The sequence below is a fragment of the Terrapene carolina genome, unplaced genomic scaffold, assembly GCF_002925995.2.
Source record: "Terrapene carolina triunguis isolate 2854851 unplaced genomic scaffold, T_m_triunguis-2.0 Scaffold193, whole genome shotgun sequence".
Taxonomy (NCBI): domain Eukaryota; kingdom Metazoa; phylum Chordata; order Testudines; family Emydidae; genus Terrapene; species Terrapene triunguis.
In genome coordinates, this window is record NW_020664544.1 from 1,550,774 (window position 1) to 1,565,543 (window position 14,770).

The window sequence follows — 14,770 nt, forward strand, 5'->3', positions numbered from 1 at the left end:
TTTGTTCAGGAATAAGAGTGCTTTATTCCAAATTAACTTAATCCACTATTAATTTAAGCCACCATTCAGAACAAGGCACTCTTATTCCAGAATAAAAGCATCCACATAGGGAGTTAATCGGGGTAATTAAGACACTTTACATTCACACCCTAGCGTATTCCAAATTAATTTCCCTCTGCAGACAAACAGTTATTTCAAATTAGCTTAATCCACTTCTGAAGTGGATTCATTTTTGGAATGACACTTTTATTGCAGCGTAAGAGCGTTCACACAGGGAGTGACTTGGGAACAGTTAAACTGGAATAACTCCCTTTGTAGCCAAGCCCTTAGGCTATGTCTTCACTACGTGGGGGGGTGGGGCGATTTAAGATACGCAAATTCAGCTACGTGAATAGCGTAGCTGAATTCGACGTATCCGAGCCGACTTACCCCGCTGTGAGGACGGCGGCAAATCGACCTCCGCGGCTCCCCCGTCGACGGCGCTTACTCCTACCTGCACTGGTGGAGTACAAGCGTCGATTCGGGGATCGATTGTCGCATCCCGACGAGACGCGATAATTCGATCCCCGAGAGATCGATTTCTACCCGCCGATTCAGGCGGGTAGTGAAGACGTAGCCTTAGTTTTCAGGCCAACCTAAAGCCTGTTTTACTCCCCTTAGTGCACCCACAGCAGGGGACTATAGTGCACCCCTGCAAAGATCCCCCCAGAGCCAGCCTGAGGCGCCAGCCCTCCAGAGATCACTGCATCAGGCCAGCACCTTCCCTCGCACAGCGTACGACAGACCTGACGGAAGAGGCAGAGCCTGCTCCCAGATCAGCCCGAAGCAGGCCAGGATGCCCAGGCACAGTCACTTCCAGCTAAACAACTTGGATTCCAGCGGGTCCCACAAAAAGCCCAGCTGCCCCTGTTAAGCCACTGCCCCTCGCAGCCCGCGGCACATTCGCTTTAAACCCCCCACGGCTGCTGTGCCCTTACAGCCAGTAAATCGTGCCAGTCTGGCCTATCTGCCCAGGAGGCTGGCCTGGTGCACAAACCCCTTGGATAGCCAGGCCCTGGCAGCCGGGACCTGCATTTCCTCCCAGAGTCACTAGAGGGAAGCCCAGGCCTGGCCACTGAGCTCAGCCCCTCTCTCAGGGCTCTGAGCCGGCCTGGGGGCGCTGGGCTGCCTGGGGCTGTAGGGGGGCTCTGTCCCTTGGGGGGCCTGTGAAGGGAAAGGCCGGTTACCGCTGGGCCCTCAGACCGGCTGCGAGCCTGAGATAGGCTCTCAGAGGCAAGCGGCAAACTGAATGATCAGAGGCGGCCGTGTGGGGCTCTGGTCCCAGCTCGGCCAGGGGTGGAGCAGACAAGGCCCCACTTAAGCCAGTGTCTGCTGTGTAAACGTCCTCCTGGGGCCGCTCCAGCTTCCCTCAGCCCTGGGCCACGCCGCCCAGCCTCCTCGCAGGCCCTGGCGGCCCCGGCTGCCCTCCCGGGCTCCCTCAGATGGGCCCTGGGGCCTGCACCCCGCTCCGGCTGGCAGGAGGGTTTGGTGTTCGCCGTGGACACCCCAGTGTGTGGATCCTGATGGCAACGCAGTGGCCCTCTTGGCCGCTGTGCCGGGAGCCGGGACCAAGTGGGGGCCTCCAGGTAAACACCTTGGCCCTGTGGGGCTGTGACTGCCCCGTATCGGCGGGGGGTCGGGAACGCCCGCCGGGTCACACAGCCGTGAGAGCTGCTTTTGGGGCGGGCTTTCAGCTCCCCCCAGGCCTAGCAAGCGCGCCTGGGCCCCTTGCAAACGCTGACTTGTGGGGAGTGTTGGGGGCTCAGCTCCTTGTGATTTCCTCTGTTGCCCGCCAGCCCTGTTACAGCCCCTGGGGCCCGGGGGGTTAGTTTGGGGGGGGCTGCACATTTCTAGCCTCTGCCTTGCTCCCAGGGCTGGTGAGCAGCATGGGGCCCTTTGAGCCCAGCCCCGAGCGCTAGGGGAGCCACAGAGGCTGCAGGGAGTCGCTCGGCCAGAGCCTGTTCCCACTGGTGAGTCATTTACGCTCTAGTTCCCACCCCACACGCTCCAGGGCGGGGTTCCCTCCTCACCTCGCCCTCTGCACCCCTGGGGTCTCCTCATTCGGGGGCTTCTGCCACCTCCCGAGCGCTGCCGGTGGCGTCTCGAGCTCTGTGGCCGTGGCCCCTGTGCAGCTCAGGAACGTGGCCTCCGTGGCCGTTCTCCTGGCACTGGTATAGAGCAAGGCCCATTAATGGACGGCGGCAGCGTGGCCTAATGGCTCTCAGGAGCCCTGGGTTCTAATCCCTGGCTCTGCCCCTGGCCTGCTGACCTCCAAGCGCTTTGAGATCTGGGGCGGAGACGTGCTGGCTGGGGGCTCTTTGTTCCTGGCACCGTGGGGCAGACATTTGTGCTGGTTGCTTTCTAGGCAGCCAAAGCACAACCCGGAGGGTGAGGAGAAGGAGATCTTCCCCCTCCCCAGCTACCATCCTGCTGCATGTGCCTGCAGGTCTCTTGCTCTCTCAGACACAGCCCCTCCGCTGCCTTGTGCCATGACAGCCTTGCAGAACCTGTCGGGCTCCCAGGACCCCAAATACTGGGGCGCGGGGGCCTCTTGGCTAGCAGTGTCATGAGCTCGTGGCCGCCAACGGCTAGTGACTTGCCAGGAACACACAACGCCAGGGCACAGCTTGGACGCCCTGTTGTAAAACCCACTGGCCTCTGGGGCAAAGTGCTGCCTGGGAGTCAGGACCCCTGGGTTCCAGGCCCGGTTCTGCTGCTGACTCCCTGTATGACTGTAGGGAATGTGGCCTGGGAAGGAATTTGCCCATCTGTAAAATGGGCAGCCCTGCCCTGCCCTGCCCATCTCTCTGTAACGCTTGCAGAGACTGAAAGCTAAAGCAGGAGCTAAGTGTTACGATGGTCACTAAAGCCACTGCCCTGGCTGGCAGTGCAGGGTTCGTATCCAGTGCGGTCTGGGGCCGAGCAGACAAGCGAGCCAGTTACGCCCCAGCTGGAGGGAGAAACCTCCTTATTGCAACAGCTCCTGGCAGATGGAGCGAGAACGCCTTGGCCACCTCCCTGCTGATACCCTTGTCTTTGTTCCTCTGCAGCATCTGGCTGGTGGCAGGTCCTGTCCGTGCCTCCTGTCCGTGCACTCAGCAAGGGCCTGGGACGAAGATGGGACAGATCCTATGGGAGCAGAGCTGACAGTAGGGGCAGGTGAGAACCTCTGGTACAGCGCGCATATGATCGGGTCCGTGGATAGAGAATTGCTCTTGGCCTTGACCCCGAGCGCCCCCCGCCAGGCTGAGTGGCACGGTTGGTGACCGGGTGGTAGAGCGGTAGGAGAACGTGGGTTAAGGAGGAGCCTGGGAACCCAATGAATGCGGCCTCAGTTGGCTGGCCCGGCAGAGAGCCCTGCCCTGCAGTGGCAAGTTCAGTGCCTGGGCTGTGACTTAGCACTGCCGAGCAAACAGCCCAGGCGAGCCACCGGCTTTGGGGATCTCTGAGAAGCTGGTATTTGGGAGCAGAATATGAGATGACTTTTTGCCAGGATCAGGTCGGTTTCCAAGGGCCTTCCTGTGGCACAGGCCCCTCCCGGCGCGGAGCTCTGCAGTCAGGGGCCACGCGGGGCAGGGCGGGGCGGAAGGATTTCATGATGCACACGCACCAGGCACCCGCTCACAGGGTCTTGGTTGGGAGTTGGATGCCAAACTGCAATCTGTGACTGTGCGGCAGCAGGCAGGTGCTGAGCAGGGAGTACAAATATCCCTTGCTCTCGGGTATGTCGTGTCCTCTCCTTCGACCTCACCTCTCGCTGCCAACGCTCCCGAGTGCCTTCTGCTATTTGAAGTGGCTGCTAAGCCAAGTTCAAACCCTCTCACCCCTTCAACCCATTAGGAGGCAGGCAGGTGACATCTGTCACGTTCCTCAGGGCCGCCTTCCCCGGGCTCATCCTCTGAATCTGATCCAAGCCCATCAAACGTCTTCCCGAGCTGGCTTGGCCCAGGCCTGGACACGAGGCTCATGCCATTCCCCTGTCCCCCTCCATCTCTGGGCCGGGCCGGGGGGGACCTGGCTAATTAGCCCAGTAGGAAGGGAGCGAGGATTGGAGGGATACAGCTGTGATTGTTGCCGGTTGGGAAGAGCTGGCTGGGGCAAGCAGCTTCTGTGCAGCGTCTAAGCACCACGGCCGTAAAGCAGGCCTCCCGGGCGCTTGCTGCGAGAGACCGCTGGGCCCTATGCAGAGCTTTGTTCTTAGCACAGTACACGGAGCTTTCTCCTGCTCTCTGGGAGAAAGGCGCCTCAGGGGACGGACGGGCAGATGCCCTGCTTGGGAGGGATGTTATGCCTTTGGAAAGAGCTGGCTTGTGGGGCTGCTCATCAGGTCAGATGGTGGCACCTGATCTAGCTCAGATGCCCTGACGGGGGAATCGTGGCAGGTTTTCTGCTCTGTCCATTTCGGGAGGGGAACAGTAAATGTTTGGGACGATGCATGAACTTGCCCGTGCAAATGGAACGAGCTGGGTTAGCCTTGCTGAGTGCTATTGGTTTGCGGAGCATCACGAGCGTACGTGGCATTTGAAAAGCCCCAGGTCCCTGCCCCAAGGAGTCTAACACAGTGGAGACAAGTAAGGTGGTGCGTCCGACGCCAGTGGGTGAAGGAGGCGGCGAGGGGAGGGTGCCTGGGAAGAGGGAGCCGGTTCTAGGTGAAGTGGGAATGATGGCCCAAAGGGGCGAGTGAGAGGAGGGGGTGGGGGAGCTGACGCAGACAGAGGTAGGAGTGGGAGCAGGGCCAGGGCGATGGACTCACAGCATCGCACACAGGTGGGCTGTTCAATGAAAGCCAGAGAGGCCAAGGACAGGTGACCGTGGTACAGAGCAGCGATTCCCATCTCCCGCGGAGCAGCCGCTCTGATCAGCTATTCAGCTCATTCCTGTATCGATCCCCTCTGTGGCACCGTTGATAAGATGATCTCGAACGGCGGCTCGACCGCAGCCCTTCAAAGAGCTGCGCGACCGAGAAGCAGCGGGGACTGCTGCTCAAGTCTTTAACCCAGCCGCTTGTGTGGGGCAGCGAGAGGCACTGGCTCAAAGGCATTGAACAACCAAGTAACCCAGTGTCTGGCTAACGGGGAGCGTGTGTGAAATGCTGGCTAACAGCCTAAAACCTACCGCGGAGCGTTCGCCGTCCCAGCCCGGTGGAGGAATAATCTGTGTGCCATGCTCGGTGCTGTGGGCACACAGCGCAATGACAATCCCTGCCCCACGGACACCCGAGCTGGTTCTGGCCCTGGCCCCTTAGTTCAGAGGGTCCCCGGTCTGTGGCTTTTTCTACCATAAAGACAATGAAAATACACCAGTGCTCTGCTCCTGGTGCTTCCCCATGGAAACTGCCAGGCCAACTCCAGTGCTGCTGACACGTGGTCATGGGCGGGAGGAGACGGTCTGTGCAGCGGTGAATGGGCGGGAGGAGACGGTCTGTGCAGTGGTGAATGGGCGAGGGGAGACGGTCTCTGCAGCGGTGAATGGGCGGGAGGAGACGGTCTCTGCAGCGGTGAATGGGCGGGAGGAGACGGTCTCTGCAGCGGTGAATGGGCGGAGGAGATGGTCTGTGCAGCGGTGAATGGGCGGGAGGAGACGGTCTGTGCAGTGGTGAATGGGCGGGAGGAGACGGTCTGTGCAGTGGTGAATGGGTGGGGGCTGAGAGATTCATAATGACTGCACAGTGCAGACCCTGCTCCCGTCCTGGTGGTTCAGACCGATTGTCTGCAGTTTCTCCAGCAGGAAGGGTCTGATGCAAAGTCCCAGGAGGCAGGTGGGGCTCCCCGGCTGAGCTCATTGCCCCAGGGCCCCCGCAGAGAAAGGCAGGACAGGCCCCAAGGCTGGAAGCTGAAGCCAGACAAATTCCAGTTAGAAATTAGGCCGTTTTTTCACAGCTCCCCAGGGCGGTGGGGGAGTCTCCATTCCTTGGTGTCTTCAGAGCCAGGCTGGCTGCCTTTCTGGATGACACGTTAGCCCAACGCGAGTTCCTGAGCTCAGGACAAGGGGAAGCGGGTGAAAATCTCTGGCTGGCTTGTGTCACGCGGGAGGCCAGGCTAGATGAGCTAATGGCACCTTGGGTGCGCCTCGTTAGGGCGCTGGCCGCGCTCTGCACACTCCCTTCCTGTTCGGAAGGGCTAGAATCAAGGGTCTGACTCTGATTGCGTAGAACGCTGCGCCCGCGCCCCCAGGCTGAGAGCGGCTGTCCCAACACAGGGGGTGGTGAGAGCCGCTGCTCCGACATGGGAGTGCAAGCAGCTCTCGGAGCCAGGGTGCTGGTGAGGTTGGGCGGCGGGCGGGTGGGGGGAAGGGGTGCGGAGCAGAAGTTTGTCAGCTAGAAAAACTGAGCCACTGATGGGACCCGGGGGCCAAGGTGGGACAGCTGGGCCCATGCGAGGGCAGACCAGGGGAGGGCAGGAGGCATCAGGGCGCAGGCTGGGGGGGGGAGCTGGGGGCACAGAAGGGAGTTCATTCCCAGGCGCTGTGTCTGGGCTCAGAGCTAAAGTTTCCCAATTTGAGGGGAGCTTCAGTTCTGGCGCTGACTCGCCACAGAGCAGAACCGGGACTTGATTAGGTTCCCCCCCCGAACCCCCAAACCATATTCTAGACCCCCCGAGACGGACGAGCTGAGATGTCCCCCTAGCCTGCAGGCCACGCGATGCCTCAGACCTTCTGGGCAGTAAGTGCGGACGTGGAGCCAGCCTCCCAGGTAGGGGGGACCCCACTCTCCATTCAAGCCCTTGGTGCTTCCCTGGGCTGAGGGGGAGCCCCGTTCGCCAGGCTCTCCTGCCCACGTCTCACTCTGTTAATAGTTCAGCCGTGTGGCCAGCCGCAGCCCTAGGGGGAGAACCCCCTGCTCCATGGCTTTGGGGTGCTGCATCTTTCTCAGCTCATCTGCTGCTATCAGTAGCTTTGATAGCGTGGACGGAGAGAAAATCAATATGCAGCTTAAATCCATCTTCAGCAACTTCGTTTGGGAGCTAAATCCGGCCAGCGGGAGAATGATAACCCTGGCATCATCCGCTTGGGAGCCTCTGTTCCTTCCCCTCCCCTTTCCAAAGCCAAATCCGCCTCCCTCGGTGCTATCCTTTCTCTGCGCCGTCACAATCCACGGTGCAAATGGGATACGTTAACTTTCCCTGCGTTTGCAACCACTGCTAATAATCCCTGAAGGCTGCGGCCTGCCCCTCTCACCGGCTCTTCAGAAAGGTGCATGTTTCACAGCGTCAGGGCTGAGCTGTTTTCTCTCCAGAATATTAAGTGAATTTAGGTGGAGGTGCCAGCTGGATGGACTGATCTATTGTATCTTTATAATAGCGAACGCTGGGAAGCGAAGCCTTCCGTTACTGATGGGTGACTATTAACGTTTGGCCTTTTCTCTAGTGCCTTTCTGCGGCTGATCTCAAAGCACTTCCGAGCAGGAGTATGTTTGGCCTGTGCCCAATTTAGAGTTGGTCAGGAAAGGATCTTCCCTGTGAAAAGTGTCAGCAAAAGTGATTTTTTTCTATTAAATTGTGTTTGGTTTTTTTTCAATAGAAAAACTGAAGTTTTTTCAACCGTCAAAAACTTGAAATTTTTCAGCCAATTGGGGGAAATTTTTTGGTGAAACCAAGAACTTTTGCCCAGCTGGCCGAAATGTTTCCATTTCTGTTTCCCAAACGCTGTTAGATTTGGGGGGTTTCATTCAGAGGTGTAGATTCATAGAGCAAGGCCAGAAGGAACCATTATGATCAGTCTGACCTCCTGCATAATCCAGACCAGAGAACGTCACTCCATGGTTCCTTCAAGCTGTAGCTTCTGTCTGAGCCAGGGCATGCTCCTAGAAAGAGCTGTCCAGTCTTGATTTAAAGAATGCAAGTGCTGGAGAGCCCAGGTTAATTATTCTCACATGTGCCTCTTCTCTTGCCTGAATGTGAGGTGGGGGTGCGTCCTGTGCCTTGCATATAAAAGTGATGGGGCCTCCAAGCCAGCGTCCCATCAGCTCTGAGGACGGTCTTGCCCAGCAGCAGTAGGAGCCGAGGACTTTCCTAGAGCTGGGGGGGATTTTTCAAAGAAACGTTTTGGTTGGAAAATGGTGATTTGTCAGAACAGAATGTGTCGGTTTTGACTGCAGTGTGGGTGGGAAGGGTTCTCAGGCCCAGGGTGGAATTTCTGGTCAAAACCAGAGAGTGTGAAATGGGAGACCCAGGTTCAGGGCTTGGCGCTGAATCAAACTGCGTGGATCTTGAACCTGGGTCACTGGCACCCGGGTGAGTGCCCTCTGCCCTGGGCTGCTGGTGTTCCTGGGACCGAGCTCGCCTTGTAAAATCTCAGCTCTCGGCTTTGCTCCCATGCGGAATGAAAACAAAGGTCACAACCTTAAGATTTGTCACGAAATGGAATGAAACCTCATTTTCCAGCCAGCTGCTCCCTGACACTGGGGCTGTTTTGGATCGACGTGAAGGTGTTTCCTGAGGCAGGGTATCTGGCACGTCTTAAACCCTGACTCTCGACGAAATCTGATGGCTACGTTCCCCCAGAGTCTGAGAAGATCCTGTGCAAGCCGGTCGAGAACAGGGCCGCTAGTCCCCTTCTCGCCAGCACCATCTCTCCCCACGGGCAGGACGTGCCTGAGAGTGCTCTTCTGCCCCGGGCCCGGGCCCCAGCGGGCTATTCTCGCAGGGAATCACAGCTGCGTGTGGAGAAGAATCAGACAGCCGGGCGTAGCTGCCATTTCACAAGCTTCTCTCCGTTAGAAGGGCATCGCAGTCTCAGCTGTAACTCCAGCAGCGTAACTCGCGTCATGGCGGGCTCAGTTTTCACGGCCTTCGGGCAGCGTGATTCACCTTTACGCTTGCGGGTCCTGGCGTTTATCGCACTCGTTGGAAACGGGTTATCTGGTTTGCGTTACGGCGGCACCTGGAGCCCCCAGCTGAGATCAGGGCCATGGGTCCTGGGAGCTGCAGGGCGAGAGATGGGCCCACTAGGCCATGCTGCCCCTCCCTGGCGCTTGCTGGAAGGACCTGAAAGCTCCTTTGCCTTTCTCCAGAATGCAAACCTGGCTTTCACACCTGGCTCTCGTCTCTCCCGAGACAGACCCGCCTCCAGCTCGGAGTCCTGCACCTCCGTCCTCCCTCCAGCAGGTGAACTAGCCTGGAGCTTTCTCCTGGCCCCATTGGACTCTCTGTCATGTAGGTAGCAGAGCCAGTGGGCAGCGAATTGGCTGATGCCAGCTCCTGCGTCTAAGCAGGCTCCGGATCCCTTCACTTCCCGCCTGGCTGGTGGTGACGTCCTACCTCAAGTTACTAGCATGATCTTCCTAAATCCCAGAGCTGCTTAGGTCCTTAATCTGTGCGGAAGCCATTAACCCTTCCCGAGATCTCGCTAACCAGCTTTTCCCATGGGTCCTGGCGAGAGAGATTTAAAAAAACGCTTTGGGGTGGAGGACCCCTGCCCCGGAACCTCCCCGCTCTGTGTGTAGCATGGGCTGGGTTTGCATCGCTCCCTGGCTAGCGGCAGGGCTCCTCGGCCCTGCCGTCCTTTCCTAAGACGTGACTGCTCCGGAGATGCCCGACCCTGATCCCATTGTCCTCCCTTGCAGGGAATACGGAATGACGGAAAGTGGCATGCTCCATGTGGGAGACTGGAGGTAGCTCCTGAGAGAGACCTTTGTCCTGTGGAGGTCTGGCCTTATCCGGCCCTCATTGCTGTCACGGATCATCAGGAGCTTTTCTCTACACACCCCTGGGAGGTCGGGGTGTATTAGCCCCACTTCTTACAGGTGGCGAACGGAGGCACAGGGTAGGTAAGTGAGTTAACTAGGGTCACATAAGAGCCAGGCTCCTAAAAGTGTAACAGCAACAGACCATGGGCGCTTGCCACAGGGGCAGGAGAAAACGGGGGGCTTCAGGCCAGTGCTAGTTCTGCATCGGTTATCCCGCGTCCTGGAGAGACGCAGCCATGGGACCTTGGGGCATGTCACAGATCCAGCAGGGCTGCAGCTAGTCAGGACTTGGAGAGGGAAACACGCCTGCTGCAGAAAGGCGTGGTGGCCAGTTAGTGGGAGGCGTTCTAGGCAGTGCCTGTCCCCCGGCGCTGGTAAAACAGCCTCCCTACAGCGCCAGCCCTCTGGCTTCGTCACTAGTCTGTCAGGGCTCCGTCGTGCCTGCCTTGCCCCGCTATCCCTTTCCCTTCGTTTCTGAAGGAGCTGAGCCCTTTGGCTCAGTTTGTGACTGGGAAGCGGCAGCCCCCGAGGCGTGACAGTGAAGAGCGAGAATCCGTTTGTGCTCCCAGAGCACAGAACCTTTCATGAACGGGGCTCAGCGCTCCCCACTGTTCACCAACCGCCTTCAGCTGCAGTAAGGTGGGCTAGAACGTTCCTCTCCGGGTACATGAGGGGAAACTGAGGCACGGAGGCTTGCCCAAAGTCTAACTGGAATGTAGTGGCAGGTCCAGGAAGAGCCCTCAGGACTCCAGTGTTGCAGTCCTGCCTTCTAACCTCACTGCCAAAAGGGGTCCCCTCCACCTCACCCCATGCCTAGACGAGTGCACTACACGCATGGTGTCCACATGCATTCTGGCCCCGCCGCCGCCTACACACTGAGTGCTTTTTGCGCCTGTCTAGGCGTTCATCTCCCCCCTTCACTGACGGCTTGAGGACGGCGCAGAGGTAATAAATCCACTTGCTGGGGTGGGATGGGAATGGAAAGTCCTGAGATTCCAGAAATAGCTGGAATTTCCCAGGGTCGGTGCTCAGTGTGTGAGCCATGGTATGTGGGCACCTCTGCGCACTGGCTACCTCGTGCCAAGGGTGTGGCTGGACGCCTGCTTCTGTAACAAGGCGAACTCCGGCCTAGCGAAAACCTGGGCTTGCTGGGCGGGCATGTACCCCCCATGCAGCCTGCGTCTGCTGCGAGCGGGCGGGAGCCAGAGCGGCCTACACGCAGGGCCCTGCGCTCTGACAACGGTGTGAAAAGCAGCCGGGAACATCCTAACCCTTCTCCGCCCGACAGCCCCTCCACACTCCCCGACTGCGGCACGTCTAACGAATCCCTGTGGGGCGTTAATCCCGAGTGTGAGCATGTCAGATTGCCGTGGATTGAACAAGGGGATTCGCGTCCAACAATTCCCCCGCCACCCCCCATGGGAAGTAGGAAATATAATTGCCACGGGCTGGCCTGACCAGGTAGGAGAAACCTCAGCCTATGGACATAGACATGGACACCGTGTGCCCAGCCAGCGGTGTCGCAGCGCGCAGAGTCCTGCATGGGAGCCCAGCGCTGTCTGTGCTGCATAGGGGCACGTGCCTGGCCCCGTCTGCCCCGCAGGAGGCACCGCGGTCACTCTTTAATGCACTCGCAAAGGACCCAGCCATCTCATCGGGGAGGGTCGGGGAGTCGTCGCCTTGGCGCACAACTGGGCAGGTCGTTGTAGGGAAAGAATCGCCCTTGTCACGCACCAGCCTTCCCAAACAAACTGTCTTCCAGCCTCTCTGAGTGATTGAATGCCTGCCACTTCTATTTCCCCTGGCCCAGCTGCTCTTCAGAGTGCTGGCCCGGCTGGGGCAGCCTCCCTTTGTCAAGCGCTCACGGAGCAGATGCGGTGGTGGCTGGGCCTTGTTAGATGATGAAAGGGAAGTGCCTGTTAGTTTTCGCTAGCACGGGCTTGGCTGTTTGCAGCAGAGGCAGCAGCGAGTGTAAACTGCTTACAGGTGTGGAAAGGAATCTGTATTCCCAGGGGCGCCGAGGTTTCCAAGCCAGAAGGGACCGTTATGTGGATTTAGTCTGACCTCCCTCCGGCATCAGTGTCAACTCTCCTGCTTTTATCTCATGTCTCATGGTAGCTGGTCAAGGCAGGAGGAAATCTCGGCTTTCGTTCAAAAAGCGTTTCTAATACTGACGATTGCAGAAGAAACGTGAAATGAACACAGCCGGATGGCTCAGAAAGCAAAGACAGGAACTCCAAACTCTTCTTATTGTTAAGCCGATCTCCTGATTTCCGGGGGGCCAGGCTCCTGGTTTCTGAATGCTTGGGGGGTGGGGCCAGGCCAGAGATTCCGGCACTGAGCCCAGGAGCCCTGGCTTGAACGAGAGCAGCTCTTCTAGAGAGGCAGCAGTGGCTGGAATTCGGAAATGCCAGCTCCGAGGGTGCTGGTCCTGAGGGCTCGCTCCCCGCTCCGTGCATTGGGGTAACGACTGTCTTGGCCCTTGGGAATCACACGCTTACATACTCCACTGGTCTTCAAAAGCAACGTCGCTGCTGGTGGCCTGCCCATGGCAATGAAAGAGGCCTAATGTTAGCTGCTGTCGGCTCTGGCCTCACCTACGCTGTCTTGCACCTCTGGGCGGAGAAGCACGGTAGACAGAGCCCGGCAAGAAGGGCCAAGTTCTTCCCTTCCTCCCTCTGGGGGAAGGAAGAAAACTCCGTGGGGTTCCCCGCTAGCCTTCCCCCAGCCTCCCTCGACTCTCAGCCACGAACAGAGTGACTGCCCCTGCTCCGGTGCCTTCCTGGCGGTGGTTTGGGGAGGGGTGACTCTTCACACAACACACTGTCAATCTGTGGAACTCCTTGCCAGAGGATGTTGTGAAAGGCCAAGACTATAACAGGGTTCAATAAAGAACTAGATAAGTTCATGGAGGATAGGTCCATCAATGGCTATTAGCCAGGCTGGGCAGGGATGGTGTCCCTAGCCTCTGTTTGCCAGAAGCTGGGAGTGGGCGACAGGATGGATCACTTGATGATTCCCTGTTCTGTTCATCCCCTCTGGGGCACCTGGCATTGCCCACTGTCGGCGGACAGGATACTGGGCTAGATGGACCTTTGGTCTGATCCAGCTATGTACATGTTCCTACATGCGGGCCAAACAGCTGCTTTCGTTGCCGGCTGACCCTGTCTGACTTTGGCGCCTGGCTCTGTGTGAGAGAGAGAGGCTGAGGGGGGCTGATCCAGGGTGTGTCCAGGGCTGCCTGCAATTGGAACCAGCCTGGTCAGCATGCTGCTTGGTGTCCGAATGGAGTGGGGGTCTCCTTCCCCAGCAGCAGGAATCTCAATATTTGGGTCTCATTGCAGGCCCTGGCCTAAAACGCTGGGATCTGGCTGCTGAGAGTCACAGAAGTAGCCCAGAGTTGGCCGGGCCCCTGTTGGGCAGTTTTCTGGCAGAGGCTGGTCTGGTGTTGGCTCTCAGCCGGCGTGGTACGTGCTCTGTGCTCTGTGCTGGCGGAGAGGTCGGACTAGCAGCGTTCAGAGCTTGCAGGGAGTTCGGGCCTGTCTGAGCTCGACCCCCCAGCAGCGCTCCGCTCTTCGCCATGAGCCGGTCCCTGCCACGCTGGAAAGGCTGAGAGGTCGGGGGCTTGCGTAAGCCGGCACCCCCCGCACTGCAGGAGCCAGGGGTTGAGCCCTCTGCAGATTTTCCTGTGTTTTTTGGGGCAGTCGCTGACTGCTGCCTAAGGGAGCGAGCGGGGCCCGGATCCTGCAGAACCTCCGAGATTAACGAGTCTTAGCACGCCGCTTGGGCCCGTCTGGCCTAGGAACCTTCCCCCTTTCCCCCTTTCGCCAAGTCCTGCAACCTCCGCTCCCTTGTGGCAGAATGACAGGGCTGGGTTTAAATAGCCGGGGGTGATTCACAGGGTATTTAACACGGTCAATGGTGCTCGCTGGGTATTCTAGACACACACACACCTCCGCCCCCATGCTGATTGCACGGACCGGGCGGCAGTGGGTTCCTGTCGCTAATCGCCTGCCCAGCTCAGAGGGGAGAAGAAACGCGCCGAGAAGGCTGCTGGTGTGATTGCTGCCCAAGCGTGAGTCTCTGCTCCGTGTCTCGCCGCTGTCAATATTTCGTGACCTACTTAGCTCCGCCGGGCTGCGCTGTGCGCCGTGATGTGCTCCGTGTGGGTTGCTATGGTGCCAAGTGGCTGGGGAGGGGGAGCTCAAGGACCAGCCCCAAAGGTCTGTCTGCACGGCAGAGCTAATTCCAGCTCTTACCCGGGTGTTGCCTCCACCTCCCGCCCACCCCCGCACACAAACCCAGGTGTGGTGCTCTCAGCCCGTCCCAGGAACAGGCGCTGCTCTCCCTCGGGCTGGGCCCCCCGCCCGCACTGCTGTGCATGCTGATGCTCCTCTAACACCATCACTTCCCCCGCGTGTCAGGACAGACCCGCTCTCCCGCTATGCACTGGGCGGCTCAGCTCAGTGCAGCACCAAGAAGCCTGCCCGGCGCTGCCCTGCGGCTCCAGGGGGAAGGCTGAGGGTGGCGCTGCTGGCTGGGCGTACAGCCCGGTTAATTTCCATGGCCTTACGCCCAGGCTCTGCCTGGCTGCCCCAGTGCGGAGCACTGGGATGAAACCAGACACAGGTTACTGTTGCTATTACAGTGCCAGCAGCGACTGGGGCCCCACTGTGCTGGGTGCTGCACAGACACCCCTGGAGACCTGACGATCTAACTAGACAAGGGGGTGGAGGGGAAATTGAGGCACATACACAGGAACGGACATGCCCAAGGTCACACAGCAGGTCAGCAGCAGAGCCTTCAACAGAACGCTGGTCTCCGGAGTCCCCGCTCAGTGCACTGTCCACATCTGCTGCACTCGGGCTGGTTTTGAATTCCCCACCCCCACCCCCCCACCCCCGGTTAATCCTGGTTCAGCTCCGTCCACACTAGCGATGGCGGGAGCCCTAGCCGAGGCGGACTGCCGCCGCTCTTTGCAGCACCACAGCCGACCGTCTTGTGCCCACTGGCCGGGGTGACGCAAGGCCAAACGCTGGATCCGCG